This window comes from Lactuca sativa, chromosome 1 (assembly GCF_002870075.4).
Source record: "Lactuca sativa cultivar Salinas chromosome 1, Lsat_Salinas_v11, whole genome shotgun sequence".
In the NCBI taxonomy this organism is placed as follows: domain Eukaryota; kingdom Viridiplantae; phylum Streptophyta; class Magnoliopsida; order Asterales; family Asteraceae; genus Lactuca; species Lactuca sativa.
Genome location: NC_056623.2, coordinates 15,218,254 through 15,235,667, shown reverse-complemented (window position 1 = coordinate 15,235,667; position 17,414 = coordinate 15,218,254). Strand labels below are relative to the sequence as shown.

The window sequence follows — 17,414 nt, the reverse complement described above, 5'->3', positions numbered from 1 at the left end:
TTTCCAAATCGACCCAAACCTCTACATGGACTTCCTTAAGGCCCAATTGTTCAGTCCAGTCCAACATGTCTCATTCTAAGGACCCAATATTAAACAACCATCTAGGCCCAAACTATGGCCCAATTTTCTAAATTGGGCCCAATCCTTCATATGGGCCTTACCCTAAAGCCCAGTTAATTACTCTAGTTTATTTGATTATTCTTGGATGGCCCATTAATAAGCTAATTACCAAAGCCCAAATCGAAAGGCCCAACTCTCGACCCAAGTGAAACTAGAGTTTCACATAGAATGACAATTAGGGTTAAGTGTTTCTCACTTAACCTGTTAAGGACTTAACCCACTAGGGACTTAATCCACTATGGACTTAATCCATTATGTCCAGTATTGCTTAGATTAATTTCTGCCAATGATTATTGTTATTTAATATTTCGATTATTAAATAATTCTCGTGTGTGTCCTGATAAATTCTCAAAGATTAGGGTTTTATTAGCATTAGGGTTTCCAACCCAAATACTAGCCAATTTATAAATTTGTTGGGCTTCTAGGTCAATTAGGGCTTTATTGGGCCTATTAGGCCCGCTAGAATATCATTAAGCCTATTGGGGGTTTATTGAGTCAATTAGGGTCCATTAGGGCTTATATGGCTCATTAGGGTTTCACGCACCCTAAACGAATAAAACTCAATGAGGCAAGCACCCCGCCACCCGACACGGCGGTCGGTGGCGGCAGCCAACACCCTAAGGTGGTGGTTATAGTTTTCTATTATTATTTCGGGCATCATTACACTTTACAAATCAATAACATACACTCACACATACTAATATAAACATATACACGCACAACCACCTTGAGGTGGCCGGTGGTGGTTGTTCTCGGTTTTTCCGGCCAAGCTACACCACACACACACACACATATTCACCGAGTAAACAGAAGCACACCCATCCAGACTTCCGATTGAATCACCCAGCCACCCTCCTGATGACATACGACGGTAGCAGCGGCTGTTTCACGGTGACAACCACCATGGTCGGCTGCCATGGTGGTTCTCGCAACCCTAAGTCGACAAAACTCCCCCACAGCACGTTCACGTCGCAAACACAAGCCCTGAACCATGCCCTTATTCTCCGGTGATAGGAGGAACGCCGCGAGCTCCCCCACCCACTAGGCGGCAGGCGATGGGGTAAATAAAAAAGAATAAGATAAATAGCGATCTGGACAACTACAACAGCTGTGGATCCATAGTGGTGGTACCGACGGAACAAGAATGCAGCCTCGCCGATCTTCACACCACCAGCGACGGTAGCTTGGCAGGGCTCGCGATTCCAACCATGGCTTGGAGGTGATTTGATCGGTCTTCAGCAAGTCATAGGTTCGTCGACACTCGTCGGGGAGACATCTCTGGTGATAGCAGCGGCGTCACGGCAGCTAGAAGGTGGCGGCCGAGAGCTTGGAGGCTAGAAGTGAGAGGTGCTAAGTGGCAGCTAGACATAAAGATGTTAGGGTTAGGGATTGACTGGGGTGACGGGTTTAAATACCCCGATCCCCATAACCAGTTTTTCATAATGCCAAAAGTTGCCCCTCCCTTCCCTATTCCTTTCAAAATAAACCCGATAATTACCATTTGGACCCTTAGCCTTAAAATCCTTACAACTTAGGTACAAAAGTTACCAAACAGCCCCCAATATCTTAATTATGACATATTATGCCCTTCCACCTCATTTCTTTTTAATTTAAATCCAATTAATTACCACGGATCCCCTGACTTCAAAAATATTTATAAACTGAGTCCGGAACTTACACTTTTGACCCCCGACTTCTAAAATTGTGACAATTAGCTCTTCGAGATCATCCTTTTATATATAATTATTTATTTTAGGGCTATGGTTCATTAATTAATTAATTTATTTATTTAATAAATAAACAGAGTGTTACATGGCCTCTACGTCCAATTCTCTTGAGTACGCTGAGCATACCTGGTATGGTACACCCCGCATAATGCCCTTCTAAGCCCAATTCTTGTAGCCCAACAGTCCTATCCTAGACCAAAATAACCTATTACTCAATAAGATAATTAATATTAATACCTGGTAAATCTTGGATGTTACAAATCTCCCCCACTTGAATTAGACTTCGTCCTTGAAGTCCATTGTTGTTGCTGAAAATAACATAGGGTAGTGCTCCCTTATCTCATCTTTCGACTCCCACGTCCATTCCGAACCCCTGCGGTGCTGCCACTATACCTTCACCAATTCTACTTCCTTGTTTCTTAGTGTCTTCGTCTTCCTATCTAGAATGGCTATCGGTCACTCGATGTAGCTCAGGCTGTCATCCACTTGAATATCGTCGAGAGGCAACACTATAGAGTCGTCTACCAGACACTTCCACAGCTGGGAGACGTGAAAGGTAATGTGAATCTCGCTAAGCTCGGCTGGCAGATCCATCCTATATGCCACCTTGCCCACCCGGGCTGCAACCCTAAAGGGACCGATGTACTTGGGGCCCAACTTGCCCTGCTTCTTGAATTGGATGACAACTTTTCAAGGTGACACCTTCAGGAGGACCATATGCCCGACCTGGAACTCCAGGTCTGAACGACGCTTGTCGGCATAACTTTTCTGTTTACTCTGAGCAGATTGAAGCCTGCTCCGGACCTGTTGGATCCTCTCCGTCGTCATGAGTACCACTTTAGTCCTCCCCATGACTCTCTGCCCAACCTCACCCCAACATATCAGGGTCCTGCACTTCCTCCTGTACAACATCTCGAAGGGAGAACGATCGATACTTGCGTGGTAGCTATTGTTGTAGGACAATTCAACCAATAGAAGATAGGTATCCCAACTACCACCAAAGTCTAAGACACACGCCCGCAGCATATCCTCCAAGTTCTAGATGGTCCGCTTGCTTTGACCATCTGTCTGTGGGTGAAAGGTTGTGCTGAAGTGCAGACGAGTACCCAACACGTCATGAAATCTCTTCCAGAACCTGGAGGTGAACCATACATCTTGGTCAGAAATCACGGATATTGGCACTCCATGTCAAACTACAATCTCCCTAATGTAGATGTTGGCCAGCTTCTCGGTCGAGATACTCTCTTGGATCGGAATGAATGGGCGCTCTTGGTCAATCAATCCATGATGACCCAAATCGAATCCACTCCCCGTGCGGTCCGGGGAAGCTTCGTGATGAAATCCATGGTAATATCCTCCCATTTCCACACCGATATATCTAACGGTTGCGTCTTGCGGTGGGGCCTTTGGTGCTCCGCCTTGACCTTCCTACAAGTCAGACATCTCTCTACAAACTAGGCTACATCCCCCTTCATGCAGGGCCACCAATAATCAAGACGAAGATCTCTATACATCTTCGTCGCTCCAGGATGGATGGAAAATCAGGACTTGTGCGCCTCCACCATCAGGATCTGGCGCACACCACCTATGTATGGAACCCACACTCTGCGGTGCAGTGTCAAAAGCTCGTGGCTATCATAGTTGAAGGAGGAAACTTGACCCACAATCCGCTCGCTCTTACGATGTTCCTTTATTTATTCTTAGAACATAAAATACTTGTAATGTAAAACAATATTTGTTTTGGAACAATGTATGTTTTAATTTAGCATGTCTAAATTCATGTCTCGGTTATTTTATTCAAATGTTTGATTATTTACTTAATCGTTTCTCATAATGATAATATTCATATTCTGAAATGATTAACTTCTATTTATGAGACTAGATCTCGTAATAGAATTGTGAAGTAAATATTAACATTTTGTAAATAAAATTAAGTTCTATATGCAAACCCTTTTGATTTAAACTTATTTTAAATCAAACTCATCTTTGACATTGTTATCTTTATTATATAAATGGCACTCACATATTCCAACTTCAAGAAAGGGATCTTTGAAGGAAAATAATATAGTTTATTTGACATATGTGAACCTTATTTATATGTAAAGGATTCCTAATGATATTTTCACTAAGGTGTATAGAAAATAATTAAGGAACTATACACTTTGGTGTATGACTTCCTTTCTAATGAATGTCTGAGATTAAGCACAAGATGCCAAATCAACTTTATTAACAACTATAGTAGTTTGAATTATATTTTACGTGGTAAAACATAATTATGCAATCTTTGTTGAAGATTTCAAAAGTTGAGATACAAGCCAATAAGAACCATCTAAGGCCTTAATGATAATAAAGGATGAATTAAATCTTACTTGGTATGATTTACTTTCTAATCGATAGAAATATCCTCCTTGAATCTTTTTGGGAAAATACTTCAATCACTATTAATTGTAACTTGAATACAAATACCAACTAATAAATAGATTAAACACTTTATAAGATTTAGTATGGAAAGGCTCCATCCTCATATTACTTAATGTTTTATGGATTTGAAGCCGATGATGGATTAAAGCTTCTAAATCCAAAATCTACTAAATACATATTTGTATAATACTCTAATGTGGCTTAGATTATTAAATGCAAACCCTCCAAGAATAAGTCCTCTTATTCTTGTGAAAGCTAAGTTAGTAGAAAGCAAGCTTCTAATGACAAAGTAAGTGGGAGGTACATGGAACGTGAAGCAGCTCAAAAACCATAACCTTATGTAGTAATAGTTGGCACTAGTTTTAACAAGGATTGTTAAACTAGAATAATAGTTATTCACAAACATAAATTGTTCGGATTAGTGGTAGAAATCATCTATGACTTGAGAAATGTGGAATCTCTCATTGATGAGCTTTTATTGATGGTTTTTAGAAAATCCATCAAATACCAAGATGCTATGTTAGATCTTAATGACTTAGAGTCATGAACATGAGATATAATCCATGTATGAGAATCAAGTATGGGCTTGATTAAAATTTATCCCCATAGCAAGTCTAGAAGGAGAAAATGATTATTCTATAAAGAATAAATTACACGGATAACCATACACATTTAAAGCACAATTTTTTGTAAAAGGATTCTCTCATACTCATGTTATTGACTACGGTCCTCATCAAGCTCATGACATTGACTGTGATCAAACCTTTTTCACAAGTATATATGATTAGATCAACAATGATATTATTTGCTATAAATTCATATTTTTAATATGGGATATAGCAAATAGATTACAAGAAAGACCGCTTTCCTTAATAGACATCTACTAGAAGATATCCATATAGATTAGCCTGGAGGTTTTCTTAATCCATGTTATCCTAACAAAATGTGTAGAGCTTGATATCCACTTGTGGATATAAAGCAAACATCTCAATGTTGCAATCATCATCTTATGTAAAACCACAAGGTATGTTTTTATATCTAGATGAATTGAACATGTGTGTTTACTAAGAACTAGTACGAGCATAGTGAAATTCCTAATCTTGTATGAGTGAGACATACTTAATCATTTGAAGGCACATTCTGACTAAGCAAGGTCGTTTTGACCTTGACTTGGAAAGTGTTTCTATAATGAAAGACTTAGGAAGGAGAATATCATTTCTTGGAATGTAAAATCTGTAAGAGATAGATAAAATGAATGTTAAAAGTTTCATGTCCTTATACATATAGTGGCAATATCTTGAAAGGGATCAAGACACGAGATTCTTTTGGTGAATTCTTGGCATTGTCACATGACACCATTTTGAGCTAGCATCAAAAGTATATAGATCATGGGCTTGAGCTAGATGAAATGATTCATATTCTATTTTCTTTGCAAATGAATTCATCATTTATGCCATAGGATACTAATTGAATAGATGGTTAAGTCACTGGATAACTAAGAGAGAGTATTCTAAGAGTACTTTAGAAGAACTAAGAGAATGTATATGAGACAATCAGTTTAGAAAGGATCTTTATGGAAAGAGCTACACAAGATGTTAATCTCTAAACATATATAAATAATTATGAATTATAATTGGATTTTGACTTCATTATGAAATGAAGGGTAAGTTTTGTTGGAATGAGGTCCAAGCAAAACATAATGACACAATCTACTACAAAATAAGAATAAAGTACTTTAGAAGTTGAATTCAAATATGATTCGATGAATAGGATCATTGAAAAACTATGTTGATTTATGCCATTCAAGGATCACATAGAAATCTTTGTGACTTCGATAGTATACTTAATCAAGCTAAGAGACTCTATGTCACGAAAGAACATCAATCATATTCTCCAAGATATTTAACTATACTTAGAGTAAATTTAAGTATGGAGATGATAGTATTCACAGAATTCATACAAATTAAATTATGTCAAATCCATTGATAAAGTCACTCTTTTATGCTAAGTATGAATGATCACACTTCAGTTATAAGACTTTATTATTCTATAAATGGGTTTTTGATTTGGATTTAGTATTTGGATATTGGAACATTATAACAACAACTATTAGATAATGTTATGATATATTGGGATATAGTCATCACATTAATACTTGTTGTGTTCTATATTAACATGTTTAATCCATGAATAATGTTATTATTCTAAAAGTTCAAAGTCGGTTATAATTTTGGGAGCAATTGTAAATTAAGACTAATACGAATTGGATTGGTTGACTCTCACTAGATGAAAGTAGGAAAGTGGTTGTAACCAAGTTTCATAGGTACTTGTCAGAGAACTAGTATTGAACTGACCCGCATCAAGGTCATCTCATGGATCGCTATCATGAATGATACTTGATTAAAAGTTACTATCTTTGTATCCTTCACACCTGAGATACATAGTGGGACTTACGTGTAAGGAGTAATATGCTTTGATATGGCCAAATGTTGTTCCTTAACAGGGCAATTATAAAATCCATTTTCAGGTATGGTATGAACGATGCAAAAGGCTTATGTAGCCAAGATGGGATTTGTTCCTCTTATGTGTTGAGAGCTAGACATCTAAGGCACCTTACTAAAAGTTGAACAACTATTGAGATTGATAGCGATCTGTATCTCATGTTCAACATGATGTCTGTAGCAAAGGGATAACTGATAAACTTACCTTATGTCAATTGTAGCTTTGAGCTTTTTGGGAATTAGGCGTTAATAGAATGGCATAAATTCGTATGTTGTTAGGGGCAGTGAAATGTGTCTAGACGCTCACCACTGTCTATATCAGTCTAATATGAGTCTTTCGCAAATGGGAGAATGAAAGGTCTAATATGCTCAAGAGTTATATTAAAGTGATATTGCTAATTAACATATGATACTAATGGGTCACACTAACAACAACTTGATATAATTGGTTATTTATATGAATTATGATTTGTATGAATTATGATTGTATTATTCATTGATTTGTATAATTTAATTTGATTAAGGTTTAATTAGATGACCCATGCATCTATAAATTGTGAAATCAATCAGATTTGTTGACTTGTTGTCTTGAACTCTTGATTAGTTGATTAACATTTGTTTAATATCATTTCAATTTTCATAATTTATTTAGACTTGAATCTTGTAACATTCTTGATTTTATGATTTGTGTATTTGATAACAAAATATTGATGATGGCAAATGGTTATTAGTTTTATACTTTTGTAACATTTAGTTTCTTAATTCAATTTCAGAATCAAGAATCAAGAATTTCTTTGCATACGTTTTATAAAAAGAAAGAAGATAGCGAAAAACAACATAAGTATACGAAAGTGGATTTAAATTCACTATCCGTTGATCCGTTTGAACGACCAAGTATATAAATTTTATCATGTAAACAAAAGAGATGAAATTAGAAGAGCATACTTGCAAAAAGGACCTTTCCAACCTTTACATCATAAATTCTCACTACATACTTTTGGAGTTAAACCTCGAAGATTTATTCAATCATGGTTTGATGATAATAAATATTGATTAGAATATAATATAAAAGAGGATGATGCATTCTGTTTTTGTTGTTATCTATTCAAATCAACTATACCAAATCAAGGTGGATAAGATCAATTTGTGAAATCTGGATTCAAGGCTTAAAATAGGAAATCAGGAATAGATAAACATAAAGAAGGAATTCCACACACTATTGTTGTCCAAAAGTGCCAAAGTTTGATGAACCAAAGATAATCTATCACGTTTGCCTTTGAAAAACAAACAACTTTACTAGAAAAAGAATATTGTACTTGCTTGAATGCTTCAATTGAATGTGTTAGGTTCCTACTCCGACAAGGGTTAGCATTTCTTGGTCATAACGAAAAAGAAGACTCGGATAATAAATGTAACTTTCTTGAACTATTACAGTGGTTAGCCGACCGTTGTGATGCTGTGGATCGTGTTGTGTTAAAGAATGCCCCAAAAAATGCACAAATGAAATGCGGTGAAATCCAGAAAGATATTGTGCAAGCATGTTCAAATGTAATTTAAAATGTTATTATGTGAGATCTTGGAAATGATTTTTTTTGCAATTTTAGTAGATGAGTCACGTGATGTGTCATGTAAAGAAAAAATAGTATTGGTTTTGCAGTTTGTAAATAGAAAATGTGAAGTTGAAGAAAGGTTTGTTGGCCTTAGAAATGATAATGACACTTCGGCTTTGTCACTAAAGGCTACCATTTATGATATGCTTTCAAAATGGAATTTGAGTCCTAGTAGGATTAGAGGACAAGGGTATGATGGTGCTAGTAATATGAGTGGTGCATTCAATGGATTGAAGACTTTGATTATGAATGAAAAAAAATCTACACATTTTGTTCATTGTTTTGCTCACCAATTACAGTTAGCCCTAGTGTTTGTTGCAAAGAATCACATGACGGTTAATGATTTTTTTGATGTGGTTTCTCAGTTGTTAAATATTATTGGATATTCTTACAAACGACGAGATAAGTTAAGAAAAAAACAAGCAAATAAAGTTATGGCAGCATTAGGAGAAGGTATGCTTTATGTGGTTTATTTTCATTTGTTTATGCTAATGTAACAATTGGTAAAAATAGGAACGATCGTTCGATGCTATGTTTTGATTATTAAGCAATATGAGTATTTTATCAAGAATGGTTGAAGGAATTTAACCTCTTTTATTTAAATAAGTTCTTGTGAAATATAAAACAAGTAACTATTAATAAATTTTGTTATGATGTATGACTACGAACCATCACCGGTTTGTGAAAATTAGAATATAACATCATTTGTACGTAACAAACTTAATTTTTGTATCAACATGTATCTAGTTGATAATTAAGTTAGGTTCTATGTAAAATGTGTGCTTAATAGTTGTGGAGGATCTAAATTTGACAAATATACGAACCAAAGTGACAAAACGTGTTTAATGATATGGTTAACCGGTTAAATGTCACGAAATTATACATTAGTCAATAAAATTTATATTTAAATAAATAAAAATATAAAATGAATTATTATAAGGTATAATTAGAATGTATTTAAGTGTTTTTGAATAAAAAGAATAAAACATAAACATTAAAGTTCAAATACACAAAAACTACATTGTTATTTTATACTAAGTATACATGTATGTATTTGTACATATGTATTATTATCTAGTGAATGACTAGTTATGGGTCATGAATTAAAGTTATTTCATGTAAGGAATATGATGTCTAAATCAATTAAGATACGAGAATTGATGGAGATAAGCGCCAAATTAACTAATAAGTGCTTAATCACTTAAGACATTTTACTAAGAATGCTTCTTAATCCCTCTTCTAATTTTCGAGATTGAGACTTTCCCTCTCCTTAACTAGAACTCCTAACCAACTAAATAACTAGTAGTTAGTTAGTTAACTAACCCTATCTCTAAGAAACCACTCAAGCAAGTGGCTAGACAAGATCACATTATTTAAACTTATATCCCATCACAAGCTAGTCTAGGTTTTGTCCCCTTATCCTCTTCCACTCTTTCCTCCTTCATATCCACGAAATTTCCTCTTCATTTTACCCTCATTTGACCAGCTAATACTCCAGGAAATTACTCTCAACCTTCATCTCATTTTCAACCACAAGAACTTCCTTCCAAAGTCATCAAAACCGTGAACTAAAGGGTTGATGTCCCTTTTGTGTTTCAGCCACCATTTCACCAATCTACACCATCCTTTTGCTTGATATTTTTACCACCAAATACCCCTGGAAGTTAGTTGTTATGCTACTCAAAATTATAGATTCAAAACAGAGAGTAAACTACCCTTTTTCTTACTCTTTTGCTGTGAAGTTTTCGTGACAGCAACATAGCCAAAACAGTGGCTGTTTTGGAGCATCAAACCAACACCCAAAAGTTCTTCATCTTCAACCTTCCATTCTTCAAGTATTCACATAAGGTGAGTTCATACCCCTATATTTTCATGTTTTCTTCAATTTTGAAAGGGGGGGGGGGGGGGGGAATACAAGTTAGAACACTAAACATAACTTAAATTTAAAAGACAACTTTCTACAGAAAAGTTGAGTCCTGTTCACAGACTGTTTTGACCATCTTAAACTTAATATCTTTCAAAACTGTACAATATGCAAATAGTTTAGGTTTATACCTTTCTAAGGACTACTCGCACGCGTTCATACGATTTTTCTACAATTTATGGCGATTTTTATAAAACTGTCTATCATTTTAGAAGTGATTTCGGACCAGTCTGTGAAGATGTTCATTTTCACACTAGTTTGAGACCACTAAAAATCATAATAAAAATTAGGAACAAATTAGGCTCATTTTATAAACTCTCAGAGGTGACGGATTCAGTTTTCGACTTACGATGATTTTTCTATAAGTTTTCTAAAAAAAGGGACAGCAAAGGGTAAAACTGTCAAAAGTGGTTTATAGATTTATTAACACCTTCTAACATTTTGAGCAATGTTTATACATTAAGGAAGTTAAAACACGATCATTTAAATATGTTTAATTACAATTTTTACAAAAGTGATAAGTACAAAAAGGTCTTTACTATCAAACTTAAGGATTATTTCATACAAAGTTTCTAATAAAAACGTAAGAATATGAACAACAATTACGAAACATACCAAATTATCTTTTAAAATTTATATATATATATATATATATATATATATATATATATATATATATATATATAACCATTTGCATATATATGTTTTGTTTAAAAAAAAAACTTGTCTTCTGCATCAAAAATATACAAATATAGTTTACGAAAGTTTACCCCATTTGTATCCCGTTGAGCAAAGGGTAAAATATTATCAAATACATATCTAAAGATTTCACGTCGTTTTTCATAGCTATCCCAGTCTTAGGGGATGATCATTTATACAAACATTTTTAGCACAAAACACGTAAACTTGTTGATCAAATTTTGTGAGTTTCGTCTTCACGGTACCTTATAAAGTACACACAAAAGTCCTGTTAAATATAACCAGAGTCTCTTGTAGGGAGAGCGTGATAGTTGTGTATAGATCTATACTGGGACCGATAATCCCGCACCTTAGCTGCTTACAACAGCTAGACCGGCAGGTCTGTGGGTGACAAATGTCATAACGAAATCGACACCTGAAGAACGTTGCGAATAAGGCAGTCTGGGTCAATCAAGCATGGTTATAAGATAAAAATTAAAACTCACATAAAACAACAACGACACTTTTAGTTTACGCAAAGACAGTCTTCAAACAATTTTATATACAAATAAAACTGCATAACATCATTTTAAGTAGGAAAATTACTTATATGCTTCGGTCTTGGTTCATTTAAGGCCACATCTCATTTTAGGGAAAATATAAGATTTTTCGGAAAACAAACATTACTACATTTCATAGAAAAGGTTTACAAATATACATACAAATGCTTATGAACTCACCAACTTAAATGTTGATACTCTCTTTTCAAATAACTTGTATTCTCAGGAAATCAGTAAATCAGGTAACAACTGGCTTTGAGGATGGGACGCTTAGGCGTCTAAACAAATCTTTTGACAACATATTGTAATTGATGTTTTGAAACATGTAATACGTGCAAATGATGTAACTTTTTCAATTATATATATGTTGGTTGTGTTTGCTTTGAACATTTATACTCAACAGTTATGATACACTACATGATAGTCACCTGCCTCTGGACGTTTCCGCCATCCTGGTTTAGGGGTGTGACACCTAATTATTCCACTAATTCATTTCATATGTGGTTTATTTTAAGTGAGCTTGAGAGTGGTATCAGTTTGAATTAAGAAGTTGGTATTAAACGACCGTCTGTACTTGATGGGATTCTCATTTTGCATCTTTATTAATTATTCATACCATATATGCTTCCATTTGTGATGTACTTGAAGACCTTGTTAAATTTGTGATGTACTTTATTAAAATCGTTTGATTTTGTCTCTTGTATACATTTGATGGTTAATATCTTAAGAGTGACAGATCATTTGAGTACTATACTACAAATAAAAAAGACCAAGATATCGTAAATGCCATGAATCAAGTAAGTTGCTCCAAAAAAACACTCCAAGAAATTAGGGAAGTAGGATGGGAACCACTTTTAAAGAAAGCTACTTTATTTTGTGATAAAAACGAAGTTAAAGTCGTGGATTTGAAAGATGAATATTTTAATGGATATAGTCGTCGAAGAGGTTCACAGGTTAGTAATGTTTGTTGTTACCAACTACCACGTTGATTTATAAATTTAGTGCGTCTTATCATTAGTTTTATATATATATATATATATATATATATATATATATATATATATATATATATATATATATATATATATATATAAGGTTAATAACTTGGACCACTATCAAGTTGATGTATTTAAGGAGGTGATTGATATGCAACTTCAAGAGTTGAACCATCGCTTTAATGAAGTAAACACGAATTTACTTCTTTGTATTGCTTGTTTGTGACCAAGGAATCTTTCAAAGCCTTTGATTTAGATAAAATAATGAAAATGGCTACACTTTATCCGCAAGAGTTTCCAACAGAATATGATCTTCGACTTCTTGAAGTGGAACTTGGAAATTACATTAAAGATGTGCGAGAAGATGAATGATTTAATGATTTGGAGAGAATCGGAGACCTTTCCAAAAAGATGGTCGAAGTAAAGAACCATATAATATTTCCTAAGATTTATCTTCTTGTGAAACTTGCATTGATCTTACTCGTAGCAACAGCAAGTGTGGAACGCGCATTTTTAACAATGAAGTTGATAAAGACTGATATACGCCACAAAATGAGTGATCAATTTTTGAGAGATAGTTTAGTGTCGTATATTGAAAAAAAATGCTTTAAAAGGTATCGACAACGATGCAATTGTGAAAATGTTTCACGATATAAGACCTCGTAGGATTCAATTGTAAAAACTTTATTATAACTATGAAGTGATGTTTAAATATTTTAGTCATACAACCTGACCCGGCACCACTATTATTTTTACACTTTCATATATATATATATATATATATATATATATATATATATATATATATATATATATATATATATATATATATATATATTCTTTAAGTTTTATTTAGATAAGGAACCACATGGTTTTTTGTTCTAGATTCGCCACTGGTCGGTTTTGTGTTATTTTAAAACAAATTTAGTTTAAACGCTAGTTACTTGTGGTATTCTACAATTTGGAAAGAAGAAAAGCTCACAAATACAATCCATACCATGTCTGAAAGAACATTTCTAAAAACACCCGGTGTATGATTTTAATTTTCTTTCAATAGTTTTGTATTGTCAACCATCTGAGAAAACAAAAAAAATGTCATATAGTGTGAACATATGATTTAAAAAGAATTAAAGATACCAAAGAGTCTCACTTTCACCTAACCTAAAGCTACAATAAAAATCCATCCAACCATAAGAAAATTTTCACACAATTGATATATGAATAATAGATAGACCTTCTTAGTATTAATCACTAAAAACATTAGATATCAAAACCAAGTAAGAAGTTGTTGTAAGAGATTATTGAGATAAATGTAAAATTAACGATCTCTAACTTAAAGGAACCCACCATTTAATCATCTCATTAGAAAGGATGTAACAAATTATGGCATGAAACAGTGTATCATATCTGTTAAGCTAGAAATCCTTTTCCAGTTGCATTCTAATGTAGATACTGATTATATATAAATGACCATGAAAGCGTAATCATATATGAATATTTAAATCGGGAAACAATCACCTGTGATGAGGGATACCATATAGTAGACGAATCCCACATGATGTGCAGAAATTTAGTTGCATAGATAATATATTATAATTATATTTCATTTAAAATATTTTAGGGTCATTTGGTTATTACATTGTTGTATTAGGCACTATAGTCTCGTATATTTTGAATGACTCTTACAAAAATGATGTCTGTAATTTGAATATAACGTAATATCTTATGATGTTTATTGAATGATATTATCTTCGATTGAGCACTTTTTAATTGGAATCAACTTTATTATAGTTAAAAATTTTGGCTCCGTTTTTTTCTTTTCATTAGTTATAGAATACGATTTTTTATATATTAACTTAAAATATGTCACTATCTTAAAATAGATTGAGAATGAGATTTTTTATATTTACTTAAAATACGGCACCATTTTCTATTCAATAGTAAAACTAACAAAAGTCGTTAAATATGTATTTTTATGAGGTTCAGCCTAAATAGACAACCACAAATGAGAATTCGTATCTAATCAATCATCAACTAATTACATTAGATACTAATGTGTACATAAAAATTACATTTAAAATTTTAAACTAATAGTAAAAAAAAATTATTATTTATTATGATAAAAAATCTGTAAATCAAAAAAATATACATTCTATTTAATCGCATAAAAGTTTTATGTATGGCTTATTCACAACTATATATAACCATATTAAATTACATAATTGTCTCACTCTGCAACGCGCAGACATTCGCCTAGTGTGTGTGTGTGTATATATATATATATATATATATATATATATATATATATATATATATATATATATATATATATATATACTTTCTTAATAAATGAATCCTAAAAATGTCACTTCTCCATTTTCTAGGATCCTTCTTTGCCAAGTGGCACACTTCTAAAGCATTTTCTAATATCTTACCGCCCATATTAATTAATTAAAATCCACTTATTTAGGTAAGTCGTTCAAATTTTGAAACAAAACTCTCATCCTAATTTGAGAATCGTAATTAAATTCACAAGATATTAAATCCCTTCTATGTTTTCTTCTTCACCATCCACAAATCACGCCACTATCACCCAAATTTCGCCTTTTATTGTGTGGAAACCAAATAACCAGTGATACTAATTCAAAGTTTAAAATACCAAAATCTCTTAGGGTTTAATCTTATTGCATTTCCTCCTCTGCAATCTGCCCAATTTCTTCTGCCATGACTTCTCAATCCAAAGCCTAAGATGAAGCTCAATTGAAATGAAATCGGAAGGAGTAAACATCAGGTAATTTTCGTCAAACGTCTATATCAGAATTAGTTTTATACGATTATCCAGTTTTGTGAAAGTGTTGGAGTCTATTTAGGTTTCATATTTCAGTTTCATACAAACATTTTTTTTTCTTCTTTATCGTTCTTCTAGATTGGAGGCCAACATTGTCTATTGCATTGGTGAAAATATTGATTTGAGATTTTAATGTGGGTTACTATATTGCAAAAACAAGTAGAATTGAGTAATGCATTTTATGAGATTATATACAACGTAATGGTTGCAACTTGCAAATAATTTTGTGTCGATGATATGCTATAAAATATCAACTAAGGGATTCTTTGGTTGTCTCTTGTCTTGTTTTTTTTCCTAAAACCAACGACAAAGAAGTAATGCATTTTATGAGATTATATATTAGGGATAATGACTTAGGAGGGTAATAAGGTTTACGGTTTGTCCGTATTAGGTTACTAAGGTTTTTTTTTTGTGTATTAGACCAATATGGTTGTTATTACCGTTTAGAAATAGTCATTTTTACCAGTTAAAACCGGTAAAAGTACTATTTGTAAACGGTAATAACAACCATATTGGTCTAATACACACAAAAAAACCTTAGTGACCTAATACGGACAAACTGGAAACTTAATTACCCTCCTAAGTCATTAACCCTAACTATTTAGAAAACATGCTTACTAATCAATGTGACTAACTTGTTTGACTGAAAATAGTTGTTTCCATTTAAACTTATCTCACAACCTTTCCAAAACTTCTAAGTCCAAAAATTCATATGATTGATGGTCTTCATTACACAAATATGCAACATTTTATCAATAACTTCTTTTTTGTCATTTAAACGTTTACATGAACACATCCATATGTACAAACAATCTCACTTTGATACCTCTCATCAATGTCTACATTTGATAACGAATGGAAATGTAAAACCAACAGGGACTTTCAGAGGATGCATATTATCAATTATTTTATAATAAACAAAACCACAACATGAACTAAGAAACTGAAGTTGCAAAATGAATAAAAAATCAGCACATAAACAAACACATACAGACTATATACAACACATAAATGGAAGTTTATAAAGCATGAAACTTAATGACAGGAAAAGTAAAAAACTTAAAGAGACTTTATAGAAAGAAAGATCACCCTTACTTGCCACAAATGGTTGAAGACATCAACAAGAAGATCAATCTGACCATGGAATCCACATGTTGTCTGATCATGACTTCAATAGATGAACTACTAAAACGTAAGAATTGCAATTGAACTCTATTAGCATTTGAAAAGGGGATTAGGGTTCCAGAGAAGACGAAGAAGGGTTTAATTTTTTTTTTGGACCATTTCTCGATTTGTGCTTGTCATCCTTACGCAGGGGCCATGCTAATCTTCTCTGTATCGTTCCAATTTTATCGGATGTCCCCATATAGAGGAGTAGCATGTTATATAGGACGACGCGAGATCTAAATGAACTAGTTTACTATTCATGGTCATATATTCTCAATGTCTTTAAAATTAGGGTTAATGACTTAGGATGGTAATTAGGTTTCCAGTTTGTCCGTATTAGGTCACTAAGGTTTTTTTGTGCGTATTAGACCAATATGGTTGTTATTACCGTTTACAAATAGTCATTTTGACTGGTTAAAATCGGTAAAATGACTATTGACTATTTCTAAACGGTAATAACAACCATATTGGTCTAATACGCACAAAAAAAAATCTTAGTGACCTAATACGGACAAACTGAAAACCTAATTACCCTCCTAAGTCATTATCCCTTTCTATATATCTAATCATATTTAGCAATCTGTAGGTAATTTGAATGGTAAAGATTATTTTTTTATAATGGAGAACTTTTGATTATTTAAAAATAAGGATAAAATGCAAATTTCCCATTACTGTTTTGTGTTTAGATGTATGGTTACAGCCACCAATCTACCACAAGAGGAAAAAATTTCAGTTTACAACTTTACCCATATTGAAAGGGACCAATGTTTCTAATTTTTACTTGATATTACACATTAATTTTTTTGTTGTGTATTTAATTTGTTGCCACAATTTGGTAGACATAAGTCTTACACAAGATGTAA

General features: G+C 33.2%; 1 long non-coding RNA gene and 1 other non-coding gene across 2 annotated transcripts; one reads left to right on the top strand and one right to left on the bottom strand.

Annotated features, from left to right (window-relative positions):
- The first annotated feature begins 9,737 nt into the window (after positions 1-9,737).
- On the top strand, positions 9,738-12,244 carry LOC128132251 (uncharacterized). Its single transcript, XR_008230476.1, has 2 exons — positions 9,738-10,227; positions 11,768-12,244. It is a non-coding gene; the product is annotated as an uncharacterized LOC128132251 (long non-coding RNA).
- A 4,409-nt stretch (positions 12,245-16,653) lies between these two features.
- LOC111916810 (U6 spliceosomal RNA) lies at positions 16,654-16,759 on the bottom strand. Its single transcript, XR_002858671.1, has one exon. It is a non-coding gene; the product is annotated as a U6 spliceosomal RNA (small nuclear RNA).
- Between the last annotated feature and the right edge of the window lie 655 nt (positions 16,760-17,414).